This window comes from Triturus cristatus, chromosome 5_2 (assembly GCF_964204655.1).
Source record: "Triturus cristatus chromosome 5_2, aTriCri1.1, whole genome shotgun sequence".
NCBI classification, from domain to species: Eukaryota; Metazoa; Chordata; class Amphibia; order Caudata; family Salamandridae; genus Triturus; species Triturus cristatus.
The window spans coordinates 552,587,697-552,606,807 of NC_140588.1; the positions used below are offsets into that span (position 1 = coordinate 552,587,697).

The 19,111-nt window shown below is 39.1% G+C and overlaps 4 non-coding genes across 4 annotated transcripts; 1 reads left to right on the forward strand and 3 right to left on the reverse strand.

Moving 5' to 3' along the window:
• The first annotated feature begins 1,152 nt into the window (after positions 1 to 1,152).
• TRNAQ-UUG (transfer RNA glutamine (anticodon UUG)) lies at positions 1,153 to 1,224 on the forward strand. The gene has a single exon. It is a non-coding gene; the product is annotated as a tRNA-Gln (tRNA).
• An 825-nt stretch (positions 1,225 to 2,049) lies between these two features.
• Positions 2,050 to 2,121, reverse strand: TRNAQ-CUG (transfer RNA glutamine (anticodon CUG)). The gene has a single exon. It is a non-coding gene; the product is annotated as a tRNA-Gln (tRNA).
• A 2,445-nt stretch (positions 2,122 to 4,566) lies between these two features.
• On the reverse strand, positions 4,567 to 4,638 carry TRNAQ-CUG (transfer RNA glutamine (anticodon CUG)). The gene has a single exon. It is a non-coding gene; the product is annotated as a tRNA-Gln (tRNA).
• Positions 4,639 to 7,405: 2,767 nt separating this feature from the next.
• TRNAQ-CUG (transfer RNA glutamine (anticodon CUG)) lies at positions 7,406 to 7,477 on the reverse strand. The gene has a single exon. It is a non-coding gene; the product is annotated as a tRNA-Gln (tRNA).
• Between the last annotated feature and the right edge of the window lie 11,634 nt (positions 7,478 to 19,111).

Below are 19,111 nucleotides of genomic sequence, written 5' to 3' on the forward strand. Positions count from 1 at the left end.
TGATAGCTCAAATCCAACACCAGTAGGTTGAAAGAGTCAATTATTGAATGCTTTCAAAATGTGCATCAGCTTGAACAAGTTACATCAATACAAACTTTAAAATACTTTGACATCAAATTTCTTCACAAAGTAGTTAGCCATTATAAAATCATATTCTGATTTTCTCAAACGCATTTCAGATGGGTGATTCACAGCATCACTTTTTTAAGCTTTCCCGCTATTGATAAGGCGAAAATAGCACATTTTGAATGAGAAGTTTTCTTCAATCAAACATAGAGGAACCCAAATGATGATCTCATTCAGCTAGTAAAAATGTTGTTTTATATTAGTATGGAAATCGTGAAAAGAAAATGTTTTTCATGCTGATTTACAACAGTTGATCTCCAATCGTAAAATATAAGCTTTTGGTCGGAGGCATCACAGGTACTGATCAAATTCTAATTTTTGAACATTGTTCACAAATCATATGATATGCTTTATATACATAAACTGTATTGTTGGATCAATACTGAGTAAAAAGTGACTATCTCAATTTCAGGACATATAAAAGAGAAAGAAGTAGAAACTCATGTTTCAAATGCTGAGAGGCAACAACTGTTCATGATTTTCACCTCCACTAATTATATTTATTTTTATAATCTATATGTTTATATTTTCCTATAAATATACAGAGACATATAGCTATATATACAGAGATACATATGTACAGGTTGATTTTTACATGTTTATAAGTAAATGTGATGTTGTTCCAAATAAAACTTCTAAGAACTGAATGGAAAAGAAAATTGTAAAGTTCAGATAAGTCCCACTGAAATTTGTACTCAGATCCCTGTTTTCAGAGTCCAGAGTGCTAACCATGACACCATCCACCCTCCCGTACCAGGGTGAGCTTTCCATTTTGACAGAAGAGATTTGCCTCAGGGGGCAACTTATCTTTCATTGAAAAATATTATCTCACATAAAAACCACTGTTCAACAGAGTTATAACGTTATTTGAGTCTTTTGGGCAACATCCTTCCCCAACATAGTTCAATATGCAAAAGTTTACCAGAATAGGAAAGCAATCCAATACAGTTTCTCTTTGACAGTAGAATATTAAAAACTTTGACATTTCCACATTCCTGCAGCAGTTTATGCTCCTTTCACATGGGAGGTTCCATGGTGTAATGGTTAGCACTTTGGACTTTGAATCCAATGATCCGAGTTCAAATCTCGGTGGGACCATTTTATGACTCTTGACCAAATCATTTTCTTTCAAGTGTATTCATTAATATCACATATCTAATACCGGTAGGGTGAACAATTAATTTATTGATTATACTCTAAAAGTTTATTAGATGTGAGCAAATAATAGAAATTTTACAATACCTGGAAACTAAATGGCTCAAAATAATGAGAGATTTTACAAACTCACTCTGGTTTCTCAAACTCATCACAGGGGCCTGATGCAAGACATTACTTTTTAAAATCTTACTGTTATTGTTAAGGCGAACAATGAACTTTTTCATTGCAAAGCATTCATTAAAACAAAACTTGAGGAGTCAAACTTTGTATTACGGGGGCCGAAGATGTGCAGTTTGAATAATAATCTTGAAATTCAGACGTACAAAGATTTTACACACTGATTTTCAACAGTAAATCCACAACCAAAAAAGTTGAATCTTTTGAAAGACATGTCAAAGGTGTGAATCTGAAATTCACTTTAAAAGACATTTACAATGAAATGCACTGTGTAAGTCCAGCATGTTGTCAGCTAAGAAATCAGCAAACATGAACTATCTCATTACTGGCCATATAGATGAGAAAGGAAAATAAACTCATGTTTACAATGTGGATGTGAAAGAACAGTTTCTAGGTTCAGCTTCAATATTTATGTTAATGAATAATTGATATGTTCATATTGTCTAACAGCTATCTAGACGGATAAAGCTATGTATGCATCTATACATACTTATGCGTTCATACGCATCAGTATAAAACATTGATATTATGTTTTTTCTGCACCAAATTCTAAAAAATGAGTTAAACAGTGAATCTCATAATTGTAGTAGGTCCCACCGAGATTTGAACTCGGATCGCTGGATTCAGAGTCCAGAGTGCTAACCATTACACCATGGAACCCTCTCACACAAGAGTGACGTTTCCATTGAGACAAAAGAGAGCGCATCAGTGATGGCCTTCTCTTATATTGATAAAAAGATATCTCATTTGAATGGTCATAGTGGATAGAGCTTTAATGTGATTTGATTCTTTTCAGCTATATTCTCTATAAAAGTGTTAAATATTCAAATGTTTATCTGAATATAAAAGTTATATCACAATGTTCATCTTTGCCTGTAGCATAATAAAACAGTCTACATTTCCAGACTACTGAAGCAATGTCTCTGTCTCCTGCATGGGTGGCTCCATAGAGCAATGGTTGGCAATTTGGACTTTGCATCCAATGATCCGATTTGAAACCTTGGAGGGACTTTTTTTATTACTCTTGAGCTTTTCCATTTCTTCATCTTTGTTCATTGATAGCTCAAATCCAACACCAGTAGGTTGAAAGAGTCAATTATTGAATGCTTTCAAAATGTGCATCAGCTTGAACAAGTTACATCAATACAAACTTTAAAATACTTTGACATCAAATTTCTTCACAAAGTAGTTAGCCATTATAAAATCATATTCTGATTTTCTCAAACGCATTTCAGATGGGTGATTCACAGCATCACTTTTTTAAGCTTTCCCGCTATTGATAAGGCGAAAATAGCACATTTTGAATGAGAAGTTTTCTTCAATCAAACATAGAGGAACCCAAATGATGATCTCATTCAGCTAGTAAAAATGTTGTTTTATATTAGTATGGAAATCGTGAAAAGAAAATGTTTTTCATGCTGATTTACAACAGTTGATCTCCAATCGTAAAATATAAGCTTTTGGTCGGAGGCATCACAGGTACTGATCAAATTCTAATTTTTGAACATTGTTCACAAATCATATGATATGCTTTATATACATAAACTGTATTGTTGGATCAATACTGAGTAAAAAGTGACTATCTCAATTTCAGGACATATAAAAGAGAAAGAAGTAGAAACTCATGTTTCAAATGCTGAGAGGCAACAACTGTTCATGATTTTCACCTCCACTAATTATATTTATTTTTATAATCTATATGTTTATATTTTCCTATAAATATACAGAGACATATAGCTATATATACAGAGATACATATGTACAGGTTGATTTTTACATGTTTATAAGTAAATGTGATGTTGTTCCAAATAAAACTTCTAAGAACTGAATGGAAAAGAAAATTGTAAAGTTCAGATAAGTCCCACTGAAATTTGTACTCAGATCCCTGTTTTCAGAGTCCAGAGTGCTAACCATGACACCATCCACCCTCCCGTACCAGGGTGAGCTTTCCATTTTGACAGAAGAGATTTGCCTCAGGGGGCAACTTATCTTTCATTGAAAAATATTATCTCACATAAAAACCACTGTTCAACAGAGTTATAACGTTATTTGAGTCTTTTGGGCAACATCCTTCCCCAACATAGTTCAATATGCAAAAGTTTACCAGAATAGGAAAGCAATCCAATACAGTTTCTCTTTGACAGTAGAATATTAAAAACTTTGACATTTCCACATTCCTGCAGCAGTTTATGCTCCTTTCACATGGGAGGTTCCATGGTGTAATGGTTAGCACTTTGGACTTTGAATCCAATGATCCGAGTTCAAATCTCGGTCGGAACATTTTATGACTCTTGACCAAATCATTTTCTTTCAAGTGTATTCATTAATATCACATATCTAATACCGGTAGGGTGAACAATTAATTTATTGATTATACTCTAAAAGTTTATTAGATGTGAGCAAATAATAGAAATTTTACAATACCTGGAAACTAAATGGCTCAAAATAATGAGAGATTTTACAAACTCACTCTGGTTTCTCAAACTCATCACAGGGGCCTGATGCAAGACATTACTTTTTAAAATCTTACTGTTATTGTTAAGGCGAACAAGGAACTTTTTCATTGCAAAGCATTCATTAAAACAAAACTTGAGGAGTCAAACTTTGTATTACGGGGACCGAAGATGTGCAGTTTGAATAATAATCTTGAAATTCAGACGTACAAAGATTTTACACACTGATTTTCAACAGTAAATCCACAACCAAAAAAGTTGAATCTTTTGAAAGACATGTCAAAGGTGTGAATCTGAAATTCACTTTAAAAGACATTTACAATGAAATGCACTGTGTAAGTCCAGCATGTTGTCAGCTAAGAAATCAGCAAACATGAACTATCTCATTACTGGCCATATAGATGAGAAAGGAAAATAAACTCATGTTTACAATGTGGATGTGAAAGAACAGTTTCTAGGTTCAGCTTCAATATTTATGTTAATGAATAATTGATATGTTCATATTGTCTAACAGCTATCTAGACGGATAAAGCTATGTATGCATCTATACATACTTATGCGTTCATACGCATCAGTATAAAACATTGATATTATGTTTTTTCTACACCAAATTCTAAAAAATGAGTTAAACAGTGAATCTCATAATTGTAGTAGGTCCCACCGAGATTTGAACTCGGATCGCTGGATTCAGAGTCCAGAGTGCTAACCATTACACCATGGAACCCTCTCACACAAGAGTGACGTTTCCATTGAGACAAAAGAGAGCGCATCAGTGATGGCCTTCTCTTATATTGATAAAAAGATATCTCATTTGAATGGTCATAGTGGATAGAGCTTTAATGTGATTTGATTCTTTTCAGCTATATTCTCTATAAAAGTGTTAAATATTCAAATGTTTATCTGAATATAAAAGTTATATCACAATGTTCATCTTTGCCTGTAGCATAATAAAACAGTCTACATTTCCAGACTACTGAAGCAATGTCTCTGTCTCCTGCATGGGTGGCTCCATAGAGCAATGGTTGGCAATTTGGACTTTGCATCCAATGATCCGATTTGAAACCTTGGAGGGACTTTTTTTATTACTCTTGAGCTTTTCCATTTCTTCATCTTTGTTCATTGATAGCTCAAATCCAACACCAGTAGGTTGAAAGAGTCAATTATTGAATGCTTTCAAAATGTGCATCAGCTTGAACAAGTTACATCAATACAAACTTTAAAATACTTTGACATCAAATTTCTTCACAAAGTAGTTAGCCATTATAAAATCATATTCTGATTTTCTCAAACGCATTTCAGATGGGTGATTCACAGCATCACTTTTTTAAGCTTTCCCGCTATTGATAAGGCGAAAATAGCACATTTTGAATGAGAAGTTTTCTTCAATCAAACATAGAGGAACCCAAATGATGATCTCATTCAGCTAGTAAAAATGTTGTTTTATATTAGTATGGAAATCGTGAAAAGAAAATGTTTTTCATGCTGATTTACAACAGTTGATCTCCAATCGTAAAATATAAGCTTTTGGTCGGAGGCATCACAGGTACTGATCAAATTCTAATTTTTGAACATTGTTCACAAATCATATGATATGCTTTATATACATAAACTGTATTGTTGGATCAATACTGAGTAAAAAGTGACTATCTCAATTTCAGGACATATAAAAGAGAAAGAAGTAGAAACTCATGTTTCAAATGCTGAGAGGCAACAACTGTTCATGATTTTCACCTCCACTAATTATATTTATTTTTATAATCTATATGTTTATATTTTCCTATAAATATACAGAGACATATAGCTATATATACAGAGATACATATGTACAGGTTGATTTTTACATTTTTATAAGTAAATGTGATGTTGTTCCAAATAAAACTTCTAAGAACTGAATGGAAAAGAAAATTGTAAAGTTCAGATAAGTCCCACTGAAATTTGTACTCAGATCCCTGTTTTCAGAGTCCAGAGTGCTAACCATGACACCATCCACCCTCCCGTACCAGGGTGAGCTTTCCATTTTGACAGAAGAGATTTGCCTCAGGGGGCAACTTATCTTTCATTGAAAAATATTATCTCACATAAAAACCACTGTTCAACAGAGTTATAACGTTATTTGAGTCTTTTGGGCAACATCCTTCCCCAACATAGTTCAATATGCAAAGGTTTACCAGAATAGGAAAGCAATCCAATACAGTTTCTCTTTGACAGTAGAATATTAAAAACTTTGACATTTCCACATTCCTGCAGCAGTTTATGCTCCTTTCACATGGGAGGTTCCATGGTGTAATGGTTAGCACTTTGGACTTTGAATTAGGCCTGGGCGGCAAATTCCGTTCCGCTCGCGGAATTTGCGGAATTTGCGTAATTTCGCGTTCCGCGGAGAAAGCGAAATTACTCAAAAGTCTGCTTTCCGCGATTTCGCGAAATTTTTGCTTGTTCGCGATCTCAAAATGCATGTTCGCGAGATATTTCTCCTCGAGCACGCAAACAGCTATTGCGAACAGGAAAAAAGCATCGCGAACAAGCAATTCCGCGTGTTCGCGGAATTTCTGCGTGTTCGCGGAGATTTTTTACCGTTTCGCGGAGATTTGCGGAACGCAATTCCGCAAATTCCGCCCACCCCTACTTTGAATCCAATGATCCGAGTTCAAATCTCGGTGGGACCATTTTATGACTCTTGACCAAATCATTTTCTTTCAAGTGTATTCATTAATATCACATATCTAATACCGGTAGGGTGAACAATTAATTTATTGATTATACTCTAAAAGTTTATTAGATGTGAGCAAATAATAGAAATTTTACAATACCTGGAAACTAAATGGCTCAAAATAATGAGAGATTTTACAAACTCACTCTGGTTTCTCAAACTCATCACAGGGGCCTGATGCAAGACATTACTTTTTAAAATCTTACTGTTATTGTTAAGGCGAACAAGGAACTTTTTCATTGCAAAGCATTCATTAAAACAAAACTTGAGGAGTCAAACTTTGTATTACAGGGACCGAAGATGTGCAGTTTGAATAATAATCTTGAAATTCAGACGTACAAAGATTTTACACACTGATTTTCAACAGTAAATCCACAACCAAAAAAGTTGAATCTTTTGAAAGACATGTCAAAGGTGTGAATCTGAAATTCACTTTTAAAGACATTCACAATGAAATGCACTGTGTAAGTCCAGCATGTTGTCAGCTAAGAAATCAGCAAAAATGAACTATCTCATTACTGGCCATATAGATGAGAAAGGAAAATAAACTCATGTTTACAATGTGGATGTGAAAGAACAGTTTCTAGGTTCAGCTTCAATATTTATGTTAATGAATAATTGATATGTTCATATTGTCTAACAGCTATCTAGACGGATAAAGCTATGTATGCATCTATACATACTTATGCGTTCATACGCATCAGTATAAAACATTGATATTATGTTTTTTCTAGACCAAATTCTAAAAAATGAGTTAAACAGTGAATCTCATAATTGTAGTAGGTCCCACCGAGATTTGAACTCGGATCGCTGGATTCAGAGTCCAGAGTGCTAACCATTACACCATGGAACCCTCTCACACAAGAGTGACGTTTCCATTGAGACAAAAGAGAGCGCATCAGTGATGGCCTTCTCTTATATTGATAAAAAGATATCTCATTTGAATGGTCATAGTGGATAGAGCTTTAATGTGATTTGATTCTTTTCAGCTATATTCTCTATAAAAGTGTTAAATATTCAAATGTTTATCTGAATATAAAAGTTATATCACACTGTTCATCTTTGCCTGTAGCATAATAAAACAGTCTACATTTCCAGACTACTGAAGCAATGTCTCTGTCTCCTGCATGGGTGGCTCCATAGAGCAATGGTTGGCAATTTGGACTTTGCATCCAATGATCCGATTTGAAACCTTGGAGGGACTTTTTTTATTACTCTTGAGCTTTTCCATTTCTTCATCTTTGTTCATTGATAGCTCAAATCCAACACCAGTAGGTTGAAATAGTCAATTATTGAATGCTTTCAAAATGTCCATCAGCTTGAACAAGTTACATCAATACAAACTTTAAAATACTTTGACATCAAATTTCTTCACAAAGTAGTTAGCCATTATAAAATCATATTCTGATTTTCTCAAACGCATTTCAGATGGGTGATTCACAGCATCACTTTTTTAAGCTTTCCCGCTATTGATAAGGCGAAAATAGCACATTTTGAATGAGAAGTTTTCTTCAATCAAACATAGAGGAACCCAAATGATGATCTCATTCAGCTAGTAAAAATGTTGTTTTATATTAGTATGGAAATCGTGAAAAGAAAAGGTTTTTCATGCTGATTTACAACAGTTGATCTCCAATCGTAAAATATAAGCTTTTGGTCGGAGTGTGGTAAATAATTTAATTACCGGAACTTAATTTGATGCGGAAAATCTATAACAATAGCTCAGTAAAATAAGAGGCAGAATCCGTGGAATTAGAGGTTCGGAACGGGCTTTATTCCATAATCAATTTAAATCGATGAGCTCCAGATTCCATCACCACGAAGGTTCAGGAAGTGAAGACCGTACTTTATTAATAAGTAATCATTTTTATACAATAGGCATTACAGTGAAGCAAATGCAGGAGGCGTAACAATTGATAGTAAAGATAAAACATTCATGCGTAGCAAAAGTGGGTGTAACTGGGCGTAACTTAAAGAACGTCATCAGGTATGTTGTCATAATAGGGTGGTTCCATGAAAGAATTTCGCAATGTCAGCAGAAATACTTGGCAGAAATGCGCGCGCAGCAGCATGACGTGTGATTGACGTGCAACTAGGGGGTGAAGGGGACTTGACATTTAGCTCTACATGTGGCGACAGAAGTCTGGAGAGTCAAGTCAACCTAATCCCAAATCATATCTAACATCCTATGTTTAAAGAACTATGTTATCCAAAAGAGAGGCCTTCTTGGAGTAGAATCTTATTCTATACTGACTATACTGACTGTTAGTGCGTGTACAAGCGTCTAAGTGTCTACACTAGATGCGAGGGCAGGAATCTTCCATAGTAACAGGGCTATGAATTACTTGCATAAAGACAGAGAAGCCGGGCCCTTTGCTCGGTAGCTGGAAGAATGTTTACTTAAACTACTAGTCAGGAATGCATTGGGTAGGGAGCGGAGCAGATAATTTCGAAGGTGAAATACAGTTTTTGGCAGGCAACAGGCTGATGTCAGGCACCGTTAGCTGCGCAGAGAATGAGGACAAAGTTCATGGATACAAATGCGAGCTCAGACTGGAGCTTTCAGAGGCAGAAGGCAGGAAAAGCTTGATGGCAGAATCAGGGCCTACTTGCCTGGACTGTAAAATGGCATAAGTGAACCATATAAAGCCGGTGGCCTTTCATACTTAGGAATGGAATATCCGGCCCATTCATGGTGGATCTGAAAGAGGACATGTTGGCGGTGGACGCACATGTGTTTGCGTCTTCATAACTGGAACTGGAGGGAACATACATGTACTTGTGATTTATACATGAAACCGTTGGGGTCCAAGATAGGGGACATAACTGACCAGAAAAATCCATATTTCCACATTCCCTCCTTGTCCCCTACTTGCCCGTCAAGAGATATCAATCTTCATCAATCCATTGATCTGTTCATATAGCATCATTTGTTCTTCTTTCTTCTTCCGTGATGAATGAAATCTTGGTGGTGGAATACACGATGTGACACATAGACCACAGATCGCTGGTCCACATTGTAGACATAGACAGCAACTGAATAATATGAGGAAGCCAATACCTAGGAAGGATAGGACCTTCCATCCAAAGGTAGATAATACACTCCAAAACCAACCGGACCAAGTCCAGGTGCCTGGATTCTGGTGTATCTGGCTTACAATCTTATGAAGGCGAGTTATGGCTTTATATACAGATGGCGAATTTTCTGGTATGAAAATGCAACAACTTGATCCGATGACCCTACAAGCTCCGCCCCTATCGGCCAGGATGACGTCAAGGACAAGACGATTTTGAAGCACAACAATCCGCATAGCAGACTGCTCTTCTGTTAAATTGCCTAAGGCGGAAATAGTTTCATTCACTACTGCTTCAAGGGTTCTGGTTAATCTACGTATCAGCTTACTATTGGTAACTGTACCTATATAGGGAAAGAGACCTTTATTGAAATCTGTGTATTTTTCCCATGCTGTCTCAGTGTAATCGACTATTGGGAGATCTCTCCTTTCTCTATTGTGTACTAAATGAGTATTTCTGTGATAATCAGGAGGAGCTAGGAAAACAGGTGGCAAAAGGAATCCGATGTAGCAGGTACCATCCCAATCTAGTGGCAAACGTATGTATGCCGTCTGACCACATATGAAGTAGGAATGGCGGGAAGCTCTAAATGTAGACTTGCCTTGATCACTAAATTCTATTACAGTGGTGCATCTACTATGGCCCATATGTATGGAACCATTCTTTCTTACACATAATTCACCTTTAACTGGAAATACTGACATGGCGGGCAAAATTGGAGTAGCTTCGGATTCGACATTCAAGATCATGAGATTGAGCGTAAAATTACCTAATCCATATACTTCATTTTCTAGATCAGTTCCTGTTCTTTTGGGAAGTCCCTCCTTGTTAGGGTGACAGACTTTGAGTAAAACTAAGTTCAGATTTCCCCATACCCAGTTATCCTGGTAAACTGCAGAATTCGAATCTAGGGAATTAATTAAACTAAACCATGCTCCACAGGAGCCGTTGTGTGTGAACGGGTATGGAAAGAGAGGTAGAATTCCTTTATAGTTCTGATAGGGAGGGAGTCGACCACATATCCAACAATTTGTAGCATTGCTAACCTGATGGGAATGATGTAACATACTAATAAAAGTGTTATTGCGCAGCGCAAATCTATAAGACAATTCATGCGGAGGTAATTCACTAAAAGAATGTTCAGCAGTAACATTGTAAACATGTCTAGAAATAGGATAATATGTGTGCAACAATATACTTGCAGTAATTACTAAAAGACTTAAGAAAAACAGAATTAATAACGTCACTGTGCAATGACTACGCAGTGATTTACAGTACGCATATCGTTTCAATTTTATCCTTCTGTTTCTTTCTCTATACAGGTCTAAGGGATACATGTCAGAGACAAATTCGACCGCTTCACCTTGGAGAGGACTTAAACAATCAAATTGCCTGACTGGTTAGACCTGAGTTTTAGTCTGTATAGTTCATGGCTATTCAGTTCAACCAAAGGAAGTTTAGAGTCAATCGGGGAAGACACGCAAGGTGTGTCGTTTACGTCTGACGGTAGTCCATGAAATTTCTTGATATGACTTGAATGTATCCAGCCTTTTCGTCCTTCGATCTTTACGGCTGTCCTCGTCGTTAGCAGTACGAGCTGAGGTGACTTCCACCTAGGATCCAGCTGAGACTTCCGATCAAAGTTCCTCACTAGAACTAAATCCCCTGGAAGTACGTCATGGGGTTTCACCTCGGTGTTGTCGGGAAAGGCTGCAGCTACCTGTGAACGACAAGATTGTAGTGCAGACATCAAGGAAGCCAAGTAATCTGTCAGCATATTACAGTCAATATCAGTTATTTTGCGTGGTATAGGCGTCCCCCATATATTTGGTGGTCTACCGAAGATCACCTCATACGGGGATAGCCCTGTTCGAGAGTGTGCTACCATTCTCATGTAAAAGAGTGCAACGGGTAAGGCTACTACCCAGTCGACACCCTTCTCTCTGCATATTTTGGACAATCTAATTTTCAGGGTCTGGTTATGTCTTTCCACGAGACCTGCTGCCTCGGGGTGTCGGACACAGTGAAATTTCCACTGATAGCCTAACAAAAGTGAAACGTGTTTCATTAATTCGGATGAGAACGGCTGGCCGTTATCTGAGTAGACAACACGTGGTAAACCGTACCGTGGGAAGAATTCTCGAACTAACTGTTTGGCAGTAGTCGGGGCAGTGTAATCTGAAACCGGGTATGCCTCTGTCCAACGGGAAAGAGCACAGACAACTACGAGAACATATTTGAATCCTCAACATCGTTCCATCTGGATATAATCCATCTGGAGGACTTCAAAAGGGTGATCAGGAGGCTGAAATCCACCCTGTTCTACGGGAATGCTTTTACCTGGGTTAAACTGACAACAGATCATACAGGTACGGACTTTTTGTTTAGCTGCTGCTCGTAAATGTTTGTTGAACCAAATGTGTTGAATGCTGTCTAGCATAGCTTTTTCTCCTAGATGTGCTGGACTATGTACAGTGTTAATAACGACTTGGACCATTGAATCAGGAAGGAACCACACACATTTTTCCTTCGTCATCCATCCTTGATCCGTTTGGATCCCTCCTAATTCAGTCCATTTCTTTATTTCGTCTGGTGTAGCATGTGTCTGTATGTCGATTACGTCAAGAGCGGGATCCTTAACCATCATGCAATGTGTTGGTGTCGGGACTATTGTCTTTGTCATGTCGGATGTTTGAGTTTGAGCAGTCTGTTTAGCTGTTCTGTCAGCTAGATCATTGCCTTGAGAAATGATATCAGTAACTTTCGTATGAGCTTTACATTTCATAATTGATATTGCAGTGGGTAGATGTATTGCATCTAATAAGGCATGAATAAGGGGTCCGTGCTGAATGTGGGCACCGTGAGAAGTTAAATAACCTCTCTCTAGCCACAGCACGCCGAAGTCATGTACAACTCCGAATGCATAACGTGAATCAGTGTATATGTTGACTTTTTTATTTGTGGCTTGAATACAGGCTTGTGTCAGAGCGATGAGCTCTGCTGTTTGAGCGGACAAGGTATTTATGCAATTTGTTTCAATGATTTCAGTGTCTGTTGTGACTGCGTAAGCGGCCACTAGCTCTCCTGTACCTGTTCTCATACATGAACCATCTACATACAACGTCAGGTCTGGGTCTGACAATGGGACATCTGTCAAATCTTGTCTCGGTTTCGTCGTGATAGTGATAACTTCGATACAATCATGTGCAAGTGGGTCTGTTCCATTTATAGGTAACAGTGTGGCAGGATTCAATGTACTACAACGTCTGATTTCTATATGTGGCTGAAACAATGTTAATTCGTAACCAGTAAGTCGTGCTATAGTCAAGTGTTGTGTTTGTGTGCGGTTCAAGAGAACCTCTACTGCATGTGGTACTTGTACTGTCAATGGATGTCCTAATACTATGGCATCGCTTTGTCTGATTGCTAAAGCTGTTGCTGCCACTGATTTCAGGCACGCAGGCAAAGCCTGAGCTACGGGATCTAATGTACTAGAAAAATAAGCACATGGTTTGTGTGATCCTGCTTGTTCCTGTGTGAGTACTGACAAGGCAGTACCTTCGCGTTCTGTAACGAAGAGTGTAAACTGTTTATTGTAACATGGTGTTGCTAAAACAGGTGCTTGGCATAAGGCTTTCTTTAGGCTTTCAAAAGCTTGTGTATGTTCCTGAGTCCAAGGGAGAACAGTCGATGTGGCTGCCTCCTGTGTTGTCAATTGAATGAGGGGTTTTGCTAGAAATGCATACTGAGGGATCCACTGCCTACAATATGAAGTGAGGCCTATGAAAGCCCGCACCTCCTTTTGTGTCTTGGGTATCGGCATATTAGCAATTAGCTGGATGCGATCTGGAGTAAGCTGCCTTCCCTCCTTGGACAGCGAGTGACCAAGGTAAACAACTCGCTGGACACAGAATTGCAGTTTAGAAGGGGACACCTTGTGCCCCTTTTCGGCCAAAAATTGTAATACCGTCAGTGAGGCTTTCTCACATTCAGGTTCGCTTCTAGCGGTGATCAGCAGATCATCGACATATTGAAGCAGGGCAGTGTTGACTGGCATGTGGATACTGTCGAGTTCTCGTTTCAGTGCTTGGCTATAAATGCTGGGGCTTTCTGTAAATCCTTGAGGTGCGCGTGTGAATTTAAAGCTTCGTCCATTTAAACTAAATCCGAACAAGTATTGGCTTTCCGGATCTATGGGGACGCTGAAGAAGGCATTCTTGAGATCAATTACAGTAAAGAATGTTGCTTCGGAATCAATGGCTGTCAGTAATGAAGAAATGTCTGGGACTACGGGGTATTGTGGTACTATGCATTTATTTAATTCGCGCAGATCAATAACCAATCGATATACTGGCGGGGCTGTTGGATCGGTTCGTTTAAGAATCGGAATTATCGGTGAATTACATACATTGGAGTCAGTTTCCACAACCACTCCTTGGGTAATAAGCTCGTCAATGATTTGTAGTAAAGCCACTACAGCATCTGGGGGTAACTTGTATTGTCGCATTCGTGGAAGTACCACTCCTGCCTTTAGTGTGACTTGATATGGTGTAATGTTCATGCAACCAACATCTGTAGGGCCTTGCGCCCATAAATGTGTCGGTAAGGTCTGTAGTCGGTGATCCATGTCTCGGGACACGTAGTGCCCTTTGAAATCACGTAAAAATAATCTTACTCCTTCCGGAGAACAACATATAATAGCTCCTAGAGCTTTCAAAGTTTTTATGCCTAACAAGTTTTCTGGACATGATTTGGTAAGTAATAAATCTGTAGTTCGTGTCAAGGGACCGATCGTAAGTGGAAGAGGCTGTGATACTTCGTTAATGATAGGTTTTCCTGAAAAACCAAGGGAAATATTCTGTGTGCCTGAGAGGGGTGCCCCTGGAACTTCACTACGTTTTATTGTTGTTCGGCTTGCCCCTGTATCAAGTAAGAATTTTCTATCTTGGCCTAATAGTTCACTGTGTACATAAGGTCCTTCTTGATCTACAGGGACCTCGATAAGGGGTAAGCCAACTTCCCTCTCTAGGCTGTTTCATGAGTATCGTTGATAATCAGGATAGTCATACTGTGCGGTCTGATACATCTGTCGTGTCGTTGTTTGTGTGGCAGCAATAGGCTGCGGTGGTGGAGCTGGCATAGACTGTTGCGGAGCTGGCATGGACTGTGCATGCTGCGGGGCTCCTTGTTGGTTCTGATCCTGTCTAATTGGTCGTGGTCTTTCTTTTGCGTTACCTATGGCAATATTATGTTTTAAAACTGGACAATCGTGTACATAATGACCTGGCTGTTTACAATAGTTGCACGTCCCTTTAACAGGACCTGTTGAAACACTGGACTGTGTTATACCCTTCTTATGACCGTCAGCTGGCACTGTCTGGGAAACTAGCATTTTCATTTTCGTGTCTTTCATGCGTCTATGTTCATGTTCTTGTTCTTCTCTAATTCTATTGTGATGGTACTGTAGCATTTGTAACATTTGTGACGGAGTGTTACCTTGCCAGGTACTCTCGAACTTCAATACTCTATTCTTAACTTGGGGCAAGGCATTTTCAACCAATTTTGTCACAAACAGATGTGGATACGACTCGCTACTTGCTTTTATTCCACTATTTATACCAAAACATTTCTCAAATCGGGAATAGAAATCACTAGTGTCTTCATCTGATTTTTGTTTACAGGCTGAGATTGCACCCCAGTCTTCCTTTTTCGTAGTTAATAAACGTGGCAGTACCTGTACTAGTAAACCTGGTAGTGCTTTGATCTTGTCCCCGAGCCCTGAACCTGGACCTCGAGCTTTTTCTTCGTTTTCTAATGCTGTCCAATCTATCTTCTGGTCTCCCACCTCCCAATCCTTTTCCTTGAGTTTTTCGTAAATGCCCGCAGGCATTAATACCTCCAATATTGTCATAATGTCGGGGCAGGTATATTCTCCCATGAGTAACATATCTTTAATTTCACGATGGAAACCTGCTGGGTCTTTATCATGACTGGGTACCACTTTCTTCATTTCTAATAGTTCTATTTTAGATATGGGTGTGTATACAAACACACGTTTAAACTCATTGTCATCACCCTTTATCGGGTGCACTTCGCGTAAGGGATTCTGTCTATCCATGTAATACGTCGTTCTTTCCTTGATGGGCAGTGAGACATGTTCAGGACATACAAAAAGAATATACTGTCTTCTAGATTCTAGTATTTCTCTAATTAACTTAGTACCGGAACCTCTCCATTTATTCGTGAGTAATTCAGTCAATATATCAGGTAAGGGACCAGGATCGGAGTGTTGGCTTTTATACAATATAAGGAGTTGTTGAATCATATAGATACCAGCTAAACGCTGTTCATCTGGGGCGAGGTTCAAAAACGTATGTACTAGTATATCATCACCATATTTTCCAGGACTATCAACCCAGTGAACGGCTGACCTGGCTAATTCTTGTTCGTCCATAGAATCGAGTATATGATAACCCCTTCGTTCTCGGAGTAATTTGTCAGCGGCTTGGAATGAATGTTCGGGGGACCTTATATTTATTATAGGAGTTTGGAATTTTCAGTTATTATCTGGACGTATCGGACATATCGGATCAGTAAAGCATCTAGTATTATTGCAAGATCTTCCTCTACCTACATATGCCATTGTTTCTAACTGTCCTGTGGGCAGTTCTAATTCATCCTCGTCCTCGGTTTGTTCTGGTTCGTCTACTGCTAATCTTTCCTCGTGTATTCGTTCTATTTCTTTGCGGATCTTTCGGCTCATAGCTACTATACATGATCGTTTATCGTGTCTCCCCTCTGATATATTCTTACCCCATGTGGTAAGAATTTGCATTTCTTCCGTATTTACCCCTGGTTGATCTTGATTTCTGATCACACAGTTTATGAGGAAACGTAACAGTTCCCCCTGTATTTCCACCTTTTGATACTCCATGGCTCTGTTAATACTCTCAGGGTCTCGCCCTGATTGAACAAAATGATATATATTTTCTAAATGTGCAGTCATTCCTGGTAGCTTCCCTAAATATATTGCAGCTCGTCGGATACGTAATGATGCCAGCATAATTTCGTCCCCTTTTCCGGGCACAGGGTCATATCTACAATCTATTAGAAGTTCCTTGAGCGTGCTGGGAGTTACTAGTTTGGGCGTACGTTGGTGGGCTAATTCTTGAAAGGAAAGTTTATTTGTTCTGGGTGGCGTAGAAAAAATGCTTGATGTATCTCCGGTAGCACCACCTGGGGTGCTGGATGTGAAAGGATTCGTTGAACGTGATATAGCAACCATAGGTGTGGATGCAGATGTAGAAACAGATGTGCTTGCCGGAACTTGTGTCGGAGTTTGCTGTTGCAGAGGTACAGACGAAGGAGGGTCTCGGCGTTGAACCCCCTCGGCAGGCGGTCTATGTGGCGCAGCATTAGCATACTCGGGAGCTGCGTCGTCTAAATAAGAGGAAAGAAAAACATCTTCTGCGGTTCTGGGATGCCCTTTGGGATGTGCTTTTATCGGAAACAATGGGGGTGGCAAGTCTCTTGGTATCTCCGGGGTAGCCTTAGGTAGTCCTTCGGCCAGAAGAGGATACATACCATTCACAAGGGCATTTCTTTGTCTGTCTGTTTGTTCTGACTTTACTCGAGTACCTTCTTCAATTAATACACTTTCTCGAACTTTATTTGAATTCTCCTTACTCTTCTCTTCCTGTCTACGTGCTTTTTCTGTACGTCTATACGATTCTTTACGCCATAATTCAATGGCGTCTTTCTGTGACTGTCTAGCTTTCCTTTTCCATAATTCTTCCTCTACTTTCACGATGCAATCTGCATCCCAGGTCCCAGCTGCGGGCCACCTCTGACTTTCTGGTAATTCCTTGGTGTAGTCTACCCATAAATCAAGAAATAATATGGCGTCTAGGCCATGTTTATGATACATGAAGTACCCTGGAGTATCCCTAGGAGGAATGGGAACAGCTTCTTCGAGTACCCCTTTTCTAGTTGTGATCTGTCTTAATTTCGAAAAGAGCGGCATATTTGAGAACTGATCTGATACCTAATTTTGAACACGTTTAATACCATAAAACACAATAATGAACAGTCATTCACACCACAATATACAGAACGTATTTAAAACATTTTAACATTTAACATTTAAACAAAATAGACAATGATGGCCAATTAGGGAACTAGTCCCTAAGCATAATACTCGATACTAACTAGGTAATTCTGAATTATATACTAGACATACTTGATATACTGCTAAACAGTACAGATACACTGCTGAAACAGTGCAGACCGGATTTGTGTACCCAAACCCGTCTTGACCGGCACAACCTATGTGCACGTCAGAACGCCTCCCCGATAATGGTACTCACCGGGTAGCTCGGAACGGAAGGCCTCGGAACGGAACTGAACTTGAACCGGACTGGACTCGACTCGAAACTTCGGAAACTTCGGAAACTGGTGGGCCTCTGTATACCTCGGATCTTGCTCTCTCAGCTAGGCTCTGGTCGGGATACTTCGCACTTCTCACCGCCTCGTCTGGGTGTTGATCGCAGCCTCAGTTACCCCCGCTCGGCAGGAGGGAGATACAGGAAATCCTGTGGGTACGCGTTGTTGTCCGTCCAGCTGTGACAGGAGACCGGGCCTGCAACGCACCGCCGGCGCGTGAGATGAGAAAGTGTCCCTGTTCGGGCGCCATTTATGTGGTAAATAATTTAATTACCGGAACTTAATTTGATGCGGAAAATCTATAACAATAGCTCAGTAAAATAAGAGGCAGAATCCGTGGTATTAGAGGTTCGGAACCGGCTTTATTCCATAATCAATTTAAATCGATGAGCTCCAGATTCCATCACCACGAAGGTTCAGGAAGTGAAGACCGTACTTTATTAATAAGTAATCATTTTTATACAATAGGCATTACAGTGAAGCAAATGCAGGAGGCGTAACAATTGATAGTAAAGATAAAACATTCATGCGTAGCAAAAGTGGGTGTAACTGGGCGTAACTTAAAGAACGTCATCAGGTATGATGTCATAATAGGGTGGTTCCATGAAAGAATTTCACAATGTCAGCAGAAATACTTGGCAGAAATGCGCGCGCAGCAGCATGACGTGTGATTGACGTGCAACTAGGGGGTGAAGGGGACTTGACATTTAGCTCTACATGTGGCGACAGAAGTCTGGAGAGTCAAGTCAACCTAATCCCAAATCATATCTAACATCCTATGTTTAAAGAACTATGTTATCCAAAAGAGAGGCCTTCTTGGAGTAGAATCTTATTCTATACTGACTATACTGACTGTTAGTGCGTGTACAAGCGTCTAAGTGTCTACACTAGATGCGAGGGCAGGAATCTTCCATAGGGTAACAGGGCTATGAATTACTTGCATAAAGACAGAGAAGCCGGGCCCTTTGCT